Raw genomic sequence first — 13786 nt, forward strand, 5'->3', positions numbered from 1 at the left:
TAAAAATATGAAATAGATTTTCATTAAAAATGTCAGTAAAACATTTATAGTATGTTAGAGTCTCTCTATAGAGCACTCTGAAATGTCTTTGCTCTGAACAGAAATTTAAAACCTAGCATTTCTGTAACCTTTATCTTGAACATTTTCTGATCCCTGTTCTTTTACACCTGAAGGAAAGTATGAAAACCACCATATGGAGTGCTATCCTTGTTGTCCCTAGCCACACATCACAGCATGGAACTGAAAACTCACCCAAATTACCAGCTGAAATACAGTCTATATCCTAGAGAGCACAATCTGATAAAAAGCAGAATATACAATACTCATGTACTTCGGAAGAAATCATTCCTTACCCATTCTCAAATAGTTTTATCACACTGTCTCATTGTTCCAATTACTTTTATTCCGTTAAATGGCAACACGCTTTTTCCAATGGATATTTCATTCCTCTTACTATTAATATATGTTATTTTATCTGAACTAATTTTTTGGGGAGCGGGGGGTTTCAGTCCTTCCAGCATGTTTAATAGTTCAACATGATAATTCCTTTAAAAAGATCAATATCCAGTGCATAATATTCTTTGCTTCCTGGCAGAACAGACAATTATTTATTAAAATGATTTTCATTGTCTCTCTCATTAATATCTCTATGTATGCACAGATATACAATACAGTATATTCATATATATCATATCTTATATTCTCTCTCTCACTGTATGTATATAGACTAATATACATATGGGGAATAACTATCTCTTCTGGATCATCTGATGCATCTATCTGGAATATCATTTTGATAGCGCCAAAAGGTAAACTGCAAGGCTTTTTTTCCTGCCAAGGCATAAATGTAGGGTTTTGTGCTTCACTTGAAGCAAGTAACATTGAGAGCACTGTATGGAATGCAGCTCTGGCCTCTGATTTAAGTGTCATTTGTGTCATCTGCTGTTGAAGGACTGGGTACCAAGTGAAGGAGAAACTGATTCTCAATTATTGTCTATCGTGTTTTAAAATGTTCTTGTTTTGAATAAGGTTGTCCACACAGTATTCTGGGTGCAAGTGACTAAGGGAGACATCATATGCAGATGCAACTAATGTAAGTTAAACATCTAAGCACCTAATTACACCTTCAGATAAGGTACAGTAGTCAGACATCCAAATGATGTAGGTTGTGTCCACACAAGGTTTGGGGTGCAAACCTGTGTCCTCAAATTGTGGGTGCAGAAAAGCAGGTCAGATTTTAAATGTCAGGGTGTGAAATAATTTGGGATTGTATATGTTTTTAAATCACTGCAGTTCATTTTCAGTGAGAGCTCAGCTTTGTAATTTACTTTGTACAAAGCTCCCTGGTCTCCCAAAAGTGCCAAACATCAGTAAAAACATTCAAACTGTAATTCAAGGGATAAATCCTGTAATCTAAGGGAGTATATTCTGTGACCGGGTCTTTAATATTTCTGTTTGCTACTGGCATATCTCACAATAGCTGAAATGTGTGCTTTATGGAATAAGCCCAAAGAATCAGAAAAATCCATAAGGAGTAACCATTGAACATTTACTGTATATTGTTTGTGTTGTCACACAGACATTTAGGTGGTTGATCTGTAATACATCATGGCATAAAAAAATCACAGGTCTAAAGGAATCTTGCTACTGGGATTTTAACTGCATTTGAGCTAAACTCTACAAGCAAAGGAGTTTCAGTGAACACTTTTAAACTGAGAAATGATATGCTTTTATGTTGTGAGCACAATCTGATAGTGTCAGAGTGAATAATGTACATTGTTTCAGAAGGGCAATCCTGACTGGAAGAAAAGAGCCAGCTCATGGGTCCTTAGCTGTTCTAAACTGGCAAAGGCCATTAACGTCAAAGCAACAAGGCCTATTTAAACCAGCTGAAGATCTGGCTCAATATTTTGTTTCAGTTGCTAATGTCTGTACCAGTAATAAAACTTTTTTCTTGTTGTTTGTGGTTAGGGTTGAGCCTACTTCTTCCCCTCACCTTTTTTAGATATTCAGGTGTAAGTTCTTCCTTTCCCTGCTTTCCCCAAGCCTCCAGGCTATTCAATAGAAGATCCTCGGTTCCTCCCACCACCTCCTCTGTTTTACAGAGAAAATCTATCTCATTAGTTTCATAGGCCTCCACTCACACATTGCTACTACTGTATCGTTGACAGTTTAGTTCATGAACCATGTTGCTCCTCCTATCCCACCTACTCAGCCCCACCCTAAGTTCCTTGCCTTTCACATCCCAATACATGTGTCCTAATACTTCTAGGCTGGGAAATGATAGACTAAAAGCTTTTCTAATCCTACATTTCTTCACATGACAGTGTAATGCTCTGCTGTGAAGTCTCCCAGCCAGCTGATGACAATTTTTTTATGTGTGTAACTGAAGAGTTTTACCGGTTCTATCCACTTTTTCTTCCCCACATCTATTCTTTAAATGGTTTTCACTTCCCAATACCATGGCAATACACAGGGGTTAACCCTGATCTTCACTGTCTCTGGAAACATCCCTGAAGTGGGACCAAGACAATACTATCCAGTAAATGATGCCCGAGATGGGTTAATAGTGCAAAGTTGTCCCTTAATTTTCTCACTACAGGTCAGTCACTCAATAAAGCAACACCCTCTGTGCTGAGATAATTGTAGAATTGACTATTGCCACTGGAACTTGAACCATGATCCCTTGAATACAGTGGAATCAGCAGGTTAGCCCCTTGGTAGCTGAGCTATTACAACTGAAATATTTATGTTTTGACATTCTATTTTACAATGCCAGTTGGAAATAGTCCCATTTTCTGTGCAAAATAAAACTCCCTTTTAGTGACTGTGGCTCTAAAGCATGTCACGCATGGCTTTCCTATCACAGGAGTCTCTTTTACATTAACTAACATTAAATCCATGCTTGTTTAGACAACTATGGGTGAAGATATGAAAACAAATCTAGATAATTATAGTATACATTGCAACTGCTGGCTTTACCTTTCTTCTCAAAAAAAGAGAGCTCCTTTGAGCAAGTGAGGTTCTACAAGTCAAGCCAGCATGATCATACCCATTAACTCCCTGTGCCAGATGACATTACAACTACAGACCACAACCTCCTGCCGCTAACTGGCCTAAATATTCACATGGGAGCACTGTAAATGGAGTGCGCATCCTGTAGTCTGCATCTGGTTATCAAGCAAGAAACTAACACTGCTCTAAACATATGGCACTGTTACACAAAGCTAGCTCTAGTACCCTCTGACTCCGGTGAAAGAATTTGGCAAGACAACAGAAAAACAATGGGCAGACTTTAATAAATAACACAGTCTCACATAATGTACACAGAAAGCAAAGTGATTGTTACTCAGTCTTCCATGGTATTCTGGAGTTGATTATGTGACATTATATGGCTGAAATGCTATATTTTTAAAGCATACTTTTAAAAAGTCTGTCATTTTCTCCATATGCAAGTTCTTTGTAGCCTCCCAATCTGCTTATATTAAACTGTTGCTGAAAAGGATCATGCTAACTTGATCAGTTATGTAGATATCTGAAAATAAATGTTTAACAATATTTTTACAGTTGTGACTATACAGCACAAATAGTTAAATTTCAGCAATGGCCTTAGTTTGATTTTTGCATTCTCAGTTATTTTGTAGAATTTCATACAATACCTAGGGAAAGAAAATACTTTGTGGTATTTCCCTGTAGAACCACTAAATCCCTAGAGGAGGCACTCCTATATTACTGCTTATGGTTAAGCGTGCTGTGACAGACAGGGATTGAGGGAATCATCACATATCTTATGCACCCTCCCTCAGCTAGAATTAACTGATCCTTTATTGCCACGAGAAAGTAATACCCAGTAGTGACATGAACGCAGACATGAACAAATTGTATGTGATCAACTAAGGCGAATTAGATGGCTAAGGAGTTGGATCCATTGAAAATGGTATCAGAATATCAGGCTTAGAAATAGCCAGTGAAATGCAAAATGAAAACTTATTAGCCAACCCCGCATTCATAAACTAACTCCTAAGTAGCAAATTTAGCCCCAAATCACATCAAGTTGAAAATACTCAACTCACAATTTTCTATACACAGAGGATGCAATTTGTGTGTTGAGAACCCTTAAGAAACCCTCAGCAATGCTTGTTTAATAAATAAGGACTTTGGCTCAGGGTAAAGTAACATGGAGTTTTTTTAATATATATTAATGAAGATTTCCTCAAATCTTTACTGCCTGACTGCTAACAAGATTAAACAGAGAGAGATGCACACAACATACACATAAAAAGTTGCAATGTATTGAGCATATATATGAAGGATAAACAGAAGCCTACACTGAAGCTGCATCACTTTCTGTTCATAGGACATTACAGTCAATTCAAGGATAAATTGCAGTTATACAGATGCTTTACAATTACCCTTTTATACAGAAGGGTAAAAGCACTTTGCTATTAAATCAATAAAAGTAAACTTAAAAGAGTTGTGAGGCTGTCAGCTGATTGTTAACACAGTCCTAATGACCTATAGCAACCCTTAATTACAATAATATCTCACATTATAAGGGCACAATGCCCTCTGATTAAAACTGCAAAGCTTAATGGCTTTTTTTTTTGCAGGAAAATGGTCTGCATTACTGATTATTGTTTTTTTTTTCCCTTCACATTAACTGACACATTTCCAAGGTATGCAGTATTGTTTAGCTGTGTTAGTCCCAGGATATTAGAGAGACAAGGTGGGTGAGGTAATATTTTTTATTGGATCAACTTCTGTTGGTGAGAGAGACAAGCTTTCAAGCTTACAGACCTCTTGACCTGAAGAAGAGCTCTGTGTAATCTCAAAACCTTGTCTTTCTCACCAACAGGAACTGGTCCAATCAAAGAACACTTCCCATGTACAGTACTAGATCAGACTATTGACTCTGATATTTACCTAACACTATTAGAAGTTTGTGTCTGTTAAGTTTTCAAGCCAAAGACAATATATTTTTTTTAATATAAGAAGTTGTCAGAGTCAGCTCTGAGCTCTTTTTCTGTTCTCCCCCTTGCCGTGGGCTTTGTTTGTTTGTTTAAATATTTTTTTCATCTTTTTTCAGTGTTCCAAAAAACACAAAAGGTTGTATAGATTAGATGCCCTGGTAATTGCAAGCTGGAAGGGCTAGAAAGTCTAGACAAGGACTTTCAACAAGAAGTCACATTCGGGCCCTAACTGAATATTTCAAAGGTAATAACAGCACAGTCAAACCATGCTAGTTTTAATGGCCAGATTATTTCTAAACAGACTAACTACACTGCTGTCATTTAATAAACTGTTTTAATGTTGCTAACAGCATGCCAGCATGATCTTTCCTAACTAATTTTTACCTGCTGTATCTTCAAAACCCTTATTCTAGACAGCAGTTAAAGCAAGTTATAGTTACACAACTTTTCTGCTATTAATGTAATCTGTCAATCTTGGTACTTAAATGACCCTCATCACCTTACCTGGCTCACATTAATGACCATGCAATAAAATACATTGTCATGCTAACTTCAAAGCATTTGGCAAAGAGAAAAAAAGTATTAATCATAATAAAGTCTGAGAAAAGTAAATTGTCTACACCTCATTACCAAGCTGAGGTGCTTCTAGAGATTGGCATTCAAGACAGTTTAGCTATAGGATTGGGGAGGGGGGAGGTTGTTTGCTTATTTTTTCCCCTTCCCTGAGAATGATTTTATTTTCTACATGTTTTATGATTACCCATTTTGATTTGAAAAATGGCAGGGCAGTATGTCTTGTGAGAGGGACTATAAAGTATACGCTGCCCTTTCAAGTCTCTGCTTTGACTTGAGAAGTTATCAATCAAACAGAAGATTTTTCTTTGCACTGGAAACAGATTAAAGTATCAACATTTCAATTTGCAGAATCAGAAAGCCTCAGTAGCATTAATCCTTTCCCCTGCTTCCCCCCCCCCCCAAAAAAAAAACCCTCCCTGTATCACCAGGGAAGTTAACATAACATAACCCTGACTCACCTGAACTACATCATCTATTGAAAGCACAGAGGTAAGAACTGATCTTTAGGGAGGGGGGAAAGCAATTTTCTCCGTTTATCAACTTGAAGCCTGAGGATCCAGTCCAGACCATGAAACACTTACCAGCAATGCGTGTACTCTGCTCCAAGAAAGCAGGATATGCTTGTATGTGTATGGATGGGAGAGGGGTCAGTATCAAACACTCAAGCACTGCAGAGCTAACCTTACCAGCTGAATACTAATTAAAGAAATAAGCCTTTCTCATTTCCACATTTGCAAACCTGATGCTGGATTTTGGGTGCAACAAAGACAGCCACTTGAGTTTTGCATCAGTTAATGAGAAAAGACTTGCTCCTTCCTAAATGTTGCAGAAGTATTTCATTTTCTCCCTTTTGTCTGCGTGACTTACGTGCAGAGACAGGGCGACTGTCTTGCTATTTTCTTTTTTAAATCGTTATTACAGTTCTCGACTATTTCTGCTGTCACATCTGGTGTCTGTATTTCTGATGGCTTTTCCAAACCGCACTGATCTCTCGCTCTCTCAGCTCAGGCTATTTGCATATAGTCTCTTTCCCAGTACACAGACCGGAGAACACAGCGAAAAGGAAACTTCTGAAGGCGAACAACGCCAAGCCACCTCCTGACTCTGCAGATCAGCACCATCTGACTTTGGACTGGGAACAGTTTAGCGAGGGAGAACGAGCGGATGAAACCAGAGACAAATATCGTCCCTGCAACTCCTCAGGCTCCCCGCCCCCCGAAAACACCCGCACCCAGTCTGAGCCGGCACTTACCTGTCTCCTCTTCCCCTGGATCGGCTGCTGCAGTGAGGCTTTTAATCCAAACGGCTGCGGGTGGCTCGCCAGCGAAGCCCTCGCTGGATGCTCTCGCACATGTGCCCGGGCGGCTGCTAGCTCCGCTGGAGAGAACTTGCTCGGCCAGCCGAGTCTGTCTGCGCTTCGGGCAGCGCCAGCGCGGGGGGCTCCCCTCCCTCCAATCACGCGGCGCAGAGCGCCAGGCAGCGCCGCGGGGGACTCCTACCGGAACGCGATCCCCCACCTCGGTCCTCCCCTCCGAGCTCCCGCGTTTGACGTAGCGGAGCCCCCTTGTCCGCGGCTGCGAGGGGCGCGCTCCTTCCCCGTGCCAAGCGCGGCTCAGACTGGGCGCGGAGCTGGCGGGGGGAAGAGGAGCATGGGGCGGGGGCAGAGGGGGGCGATGCTCTTGCGGATGGGGGATGTCACCGCTCAGCGGCTGGAGCCTGCCGTCACTTCCATCTGAGGCTGTCCAGAGGAGGCACTGAGACTTTGCCTCCCTCCCGGAGACCCACTGGTGGCTACTGGAAAGGAATCCAAAGAAGAAGCCGTCCTCCCCATCCCCACAACTCCCCCCACTCCCCGCTCCTCCTCCTCCTCCTTGACAGGATATACAGATGGAGTCCTTTGGATAAAAATCAGGAGCAGGGCTTAAAGGGGGTGGGGCTGGAGCTAGTCTATCTCAGGGTGAGCTATTTGCATTTGAAAGCTTGGAGCTGGAGGAGAGAGTTTAAGATATTTTTTTTTTAAGCTTGTCATAGGAGCCATGATCAATTGAGCTCCTGAGGCATGAAGGCAAAGTCATCAAACTAATCAGAACTTCTGGCTTTTGAGTTGTGCCCTTTCAATCTCCTCTCAGCCTGTCCCACTTCCACTTCTCTGGGCTTGGAGACAGACTCCCCTCCTCCCGCGCTCCGCTCTCTGGGGGAAAACTTCGCTTCGGTGTGAGCGGCTCCCCGTGTGAACCAGGCACCTGCGCAAAGGGGGAGCGCCTCGCAGCCAGCTGCTGCTGCTCGAGCGAGGAGCGGCTTAGGAGACAGTAGGGGGACGCTTAATGATGTGAAGAGATTCTCTCCTTCAAGGGTCTCTCCTTGGATGAGGAGGGCGATAGGCTTGTAACAGGGTGGCGGGGTGTTGCGGCTTTGACAGCCTAATTACACCGCGCTGCCAGTGCCTTGGGTTCAAAGAACTTAAATACAGAGGGAATGTTTGGAGCGGGCTTAGGCTGTCATTGCGATCACATTAGGATCCTAGAACTGTAGCTGCCTTAGCCTATAAAGTGCAACTGCTCCTCCTACCCACCGCAGGTTTCAAAAACCAGAAGGGCTTATCATAAACCACATGGTGGAAATAGAAGATTGAGTAAATGGCAATGTTTCAGTGCTGAAGCTGTATGTACTGGAAGGAGAAGGAAAACACATTGTCTCTAACACACATACATATAAAATGTACACACACATTCTAAATCTCACAGCTCACAAGCGAGTTGACAAAAATGTAAGATATGAATCGCTGACGTACTGTATTCAGTTAATCTTTGAAAGCAGAAGTACAACTTTGTTTCATTTCAACATGCTTTAAACATTTTCCTCCCGCAATAAAACAGGGTGATATTCTGGTAAGTGATATTACCAGAAAGTCAGAATGCTTCCTTATATAAATGGCACAGGGTACAAATGATGTAGTAGGTTGACATTTTCCTTAGATTCAGAATATTTTTAACACTAACTGCTTTTAGAACAGTGAATCATATCAAGGGCAACTGTTTGAAATAGGCCTGAGCCAATGTTGTCTTTTGATTTATAGCCTTTTTCTTGAAAGCCTTCTCGAACTTTCAAAGAGCAAAAAAACAGTGTAGTTTTTTTTTAATTAAATGTTGCTCTCTGATAGATCATACTGTGAAGTATGGCACTATTTATAACAAAATACCTTGATAGTAGAGTCATTTGCTTATTTTTACAAATAGAGGGCTATTTTAAATTACTATATTAAATAGTGAAAATCTTTGGATTTGTTTGCAGTTTGCAATAACTAAATTACAAACACAAATGTTTTAATAAATGCAAAATGGAACAGTTGCTGTGGCAGTATGTGTGTCTTGTCGTTTAACTTCATTTTTAGGCATGTGTTTTCTGAAGTCATCCCACTAGGAGAGATAGGCAATACAGCATCATAGCATTTGTGAATTGAGGGAGAAGTGGTTTAAAGATGTAACTAGAAGCAATATGCTTTCTGTAACCTACATAGCTCCTGAGTACACCGTCATATTCTAATACTGTAGGATGAATTCAAGCAAGAAAACCGTGGTACATAACTGTACAGAACTATTCAAAATTTGTCCAAGATTGCAATAAAGGATATTTTAATGCATCTTTCATGATTAAGGGGAATCAGGGAGGTTGGCACTGATTTAAAAAAACAAGGTTCAAGAACAGAATATTGTTTAAATCACCAAATACAATAAATGCCTGGGCTTTGCTTCCTGTCATATTTTATGAGATTTAATCAGAATTTTGAATCCTTATATTTTCATACTTAATTTGATAGCCACAACTACAAGGATGAAAATATGTTTTAAAAAGAATCTTTCATTTTTGAACATGGGCCAAGGAGGGGAGGTGAAACAGTAGGAAGGAACTAGTATTATAAATTTTAACTGAAAGCAACAAGCTTTGTCCTGTTGTGGGCTAATTAATTATCTGATAATTTTAAACTATCCATGAAACAAGGGCTCTTTCACCTTTATTTTGATTCTGATATACTACTGAGGCAGAATACTAATACTCAGTATTAGCCAAGTTAAAGGGTTTCAATGTCTTAAAAAGTTTAAAGGCACACTGTCAAGTATATTGTGCCAAAGATCTACACTCTGTAAATCAAAACATGAATTAATAAATGGAAATGGAATAAATGGAAATAGTTATATATTTTAAAAACAAATTATAATGAAAATAGGCATTTTTTTCTTTTGTGTTAATTTTTACATTCCCAAATTGAAATTAAACTTATTTAATCAATTGATTTACATGGGAGCAAAACTGAGCCCAGTGACTCCAAAAACAAAAATGAAAATGATTGAACAGACCAGTTTAGATTCACTGCACAAACTGAATAAAATATAAAATAGTAAATTATTCTTATTCAGTTTTAGAAATCTAGTCTTATTAGTAACACAAGCAAATATTTAAATATATATATAAATACTCTTCACTGACCTATTGATGAGTTTTTGATAGAGAGGCAGGCTATATCCAACACATTGGCTAGTTGAGTTTGGCTGTTGCCTACACTTCTAGTGATTTTGTCTTTCTTTTTACATGTTTTCTATGGAGTGTAGTGAGTGTGAGAGCTATGGGTCTGAGAGTTCTCAGTTTGTCAGAAAAACAGGCGTGGCAGGGGGAGCAGCAACATAGGTTGGATCACCCTATGAATATGCCTTGGCTACATCCTGAAGGAACCACTCCTACATGTGAGAAAGTACCTTGATCACTATGTCCTTTTACTTCTTGATCTGTCTACTAAGGCTTGGTCTACACTAAACCCCCAAATCGAACTAAGGTACGCAACTTCAGCTACGTGAATAACGTAGCTGAAGTCGAAGTACCTTAGTTCGAACTTACCGCTGTCCAGACCCGGCAGGCAGGCTCCCCCGTCGACTCCGCGTACTCCTCGCGGCGAGCAGGATTACCGGAGTCGACGGGGAGCACTTCTGAGTTCGATTTATCGCGTCCAGACTAGACGCGATAAATCGAACCCAGAAGTTCGATTGCCTGCCGCCGAACCAGCGTGGTAAGTATAGACAAGCCCTAAGACTTCAAATGGGGACGCCTTTTTTTCTTTCATACCAGTTGTAATGGGTGATTTTTGTGCTGCAGACATTTGGTCTGAACTGAGATCACAAACTCATTTCACATAGACTCTCAAACAGCCATCAGATGGTAACAACTTTTGGACATTGCTGCTCAGGGCTGGTTCTGAACTGATGATATAGACATAAAAAGTTCTAAAACGTATTACTAGTCCCCTAAGCTGTCCGGTCTCCCAACATTGTTATTTATATCCATACTCAAAAGTATGTGCTTTAAAAAGCAATGACTAGATGCTGGTAGCTGTAGCTCAGTGACTGTGTAGGCAAAAATAACAGTCATTATGTGTTCAGCAACAGCTTGCACAGTGCCTTGGATATTAGAATATATTACACTCAGAGACATAATGTTAACTTTCTCTTACTATTCCCGAAAGTAGAAGAGTCTACTGTTTAACATTTCATCTGAAGGATAGCACCTCTAATAACTATACCATATGGTTTGAAAAAAGCACCAGTACAACTATAAGTACCTTTAGGAAAGCTCTCTTCCTATTGCCCAGAAGTGCTCTGAGAATAAGTCCAGGTGTATGACTTTAATTTATGACCTTCTATCTCAGAAGTGAGATTGTTGTCGATTTCCATATCCACGCTGATATAGTTATAAATCAAATACAGAACCGTGCACTGACTGTCTTCAGTCTACAATTATTTCCTTCATTCCCATTTCTCAAAACAGCAAAAAATACCTGTCAAGACACAGCAAAAAGCTTTCTGGTAGCAGAGAACCTAACCTCTATTACTAGTATAGTCAACATAAGGATATTCCTGGCCTTTCTGCACTCCTGCAGCTTCCATTAATTCATTATCTATCAACACTATGTTTTTTGAGGTAGGGACTTTGTATTTCTACATGTGTGTAAAGGGCCAGACACAGCTTGGAGCTATTGCAAGCATGCATAAATAAATATCTACAGTACATTACACTGATTTGAGATATAAGATATTTTGATATACATTTTTATAGGCTATTTAGCTCAACTTTTTTGGTTTATATTGTAGCACACATCATAACAATTTTCCAACAGACTGCAAGAATGTATGCATGGCCCTGCAAAGAATGAAGTATAGGCAGCCCCACTGACTTGAGTGGGACTCCAGAGGTCTGCTGCATACTTCTTTTTGAGGATCTGAGATGAAGTAACTCTTTGTGAGTACTGACTGCATTTACATATGATACAAACTGTTAAATACCCATATAGTTAGATATGGTGTAGTTATATGTCTACAAGACACAAGGGGCTAGATGCACAAAGGAACCTAAGTATGGTAATGCCGAGCATTGCCATGACTCACTTTTAGGCACAAAGCCTGAGTTCAGGGCCAGGCTTCCTATCCAATGAATGGGGAGAGACATGTGCCTCACAATGAGACTGGCAAAAACTGCCATGGTGGCTCCTAAATTAGGCAATGGCAGGTGCCAAGCCAAGGGATGTGTGCTCAGTCCTGCCCCTCTCTCAGAGATAGGCACCTAATCCAGGCTTCAGGGAAGCATTGCCCAGATTCCCAGCTGCAAACCTTCTCTTGGCAATAGGCACTTATACCATTTTAGCAAAAAGCCAGGGTGGGGAGGAAGGACCTCCCTTGTAACTTTTCGTGGTTAAGGTATTGACCTGGTATGTGTGAGACCCATGGGGCAAGTCCCCTCTCCACCTGAGGGGGAGAAGGGATTTGAAGTAGGCTTTGCCACCTCTGGGCAATGGGATATTCTGAAAGGTATGTCCCTCCGTTTCTCCTGTTGAAGCTGTTCCACTGTGGTAAATAATTTTAAAAACCCATTGGATGCTGCATCTCCCAACTTCTAGGTGAGTGCTCTAACTATCAGGCTACTGAGTCTCTCTCTTGCTCTCACTTCTCCGCCCCCAATGATTCTTTTATTGTTTATTAAAGGCTCCACCCGTTCTCTTCCCCCATGTCCCCTCCCACTCCTGCCTGAATATGTGTGTAAGGAGGGATAGAAAGTAGCACCCCTGTGGAGCCTGGAGGAAGTGGTGGTACAGTGCACTGGTGATAGGAAATAAAGGGCACCTTAACCCTTTTATTCCTTTGCACTGGTACACAGGATGGGCCATCAACTGGCTTTCAGAAGCACCAGATGTTGTCTACTGCCAGAGCCAGGATGCTGTACTTGCTGGCCCACGGGATGGCTCTAGTGTTGTCAATCCTAGGCTCCTTTGATTTTTAAATAGAATTACTACCATTTTCTCTGATTCATTAGATTTTGTATTACATATATGATATACTACATACACTGTGTGGTCTTTGTAGCAAGAACTATCTTTTTGTCATGTGTTTGGGGATAACCACGCTATCATAATACCAATAAATACGAATAAGCACACATACATTGATATATGTAAGTCACTTTAAGGTATTTTGTATCATCTGATAGTTTGAAATATTTATAGTCAAAATATATATAACCTATAAAATTTATATGTGTATGCTATTTATTTAATGATTATGGCATGATTAAAAAAAAAAAGAAGTTATAAACCCTGAATAGCAATATACTTTCTTGTAAAGGATTGTTGAACTCTCCTCTTTGTTGAAACCTTTATCTTTATATCTACACATCCGTATTGTTAATCTACATTGACTGAATCTATTGGAATACTTTTGAGTAGTTTTTTATTTAATGTACTCTATCTTCAAAATAGTGGAACGGCTGTAAGAATGGCTTCATATATGAGTTACATATACATTCTCAGTCCTAAGGCCAACTAAAAAATAGGTGCTCTTTGAACAGCAGATGCCTGCAGGAGGATAATATACCCACTAGTTACTCAGCTGCTTCATATGTCATTTTTATGAAGGTGTGTCATGGTTGGACTGAGCAAAATTGCCTGTGAAAAGCAATGTGGAAAAAAAAAGCTGGTAACCGTTTCTTAGTGTTGGCTAAAATTAATGCATATTGCAATTATTACGAGGGGGAGAGGGGAAATATAGGTGAAAATGGATATGAAAACATCCAAATACTTTAAAAATTAATCTTCATATACTATCAGTCATGGCAAGTGTTAAAACATTGCAGTGCAATCATTAGTCAGTTTAAAAGTTAACTTAATGAGAAAATTAGAAAGTAGCAGATATGAAACAATGTTA

At 39.9% G+C, this 13786-nt stretch overlaps 1 protein-coding gene across 1 annotated transcript in view; it reads right to left on the bottom strand.

Moving 5' to 3' along the window:
* Positions 1-7160, bottom strand: part of LOC101940684 (cadherin-7) — a 100110-nt gene extending 92950 nt beyond the window's left edge. The window contains exon 1 of the mRNA XM_005282707.4: positions 6799-7160. The gene's annotated coding sequence lies outside the window, so the exon portion shown is untranslated. The remainder of the gene's footprint in view (positions 1-6798) is intronic.
* Positions 7161-13786: the final 6626 nt, after the last annotated feature.

Source organism: Chrysemys picta, chromosome 2 (genome assembly GCF_011386835.1).
Source record: "Chrysemys picta bellii isolate R12L10 chromosome 2, ASM1138683v2, whole genome shotgun sequence".
NCBI lineage: Eukaryota > Metazoa > Chordata > Testudines > Emydidae > Chrysemys > Chrysemys picta.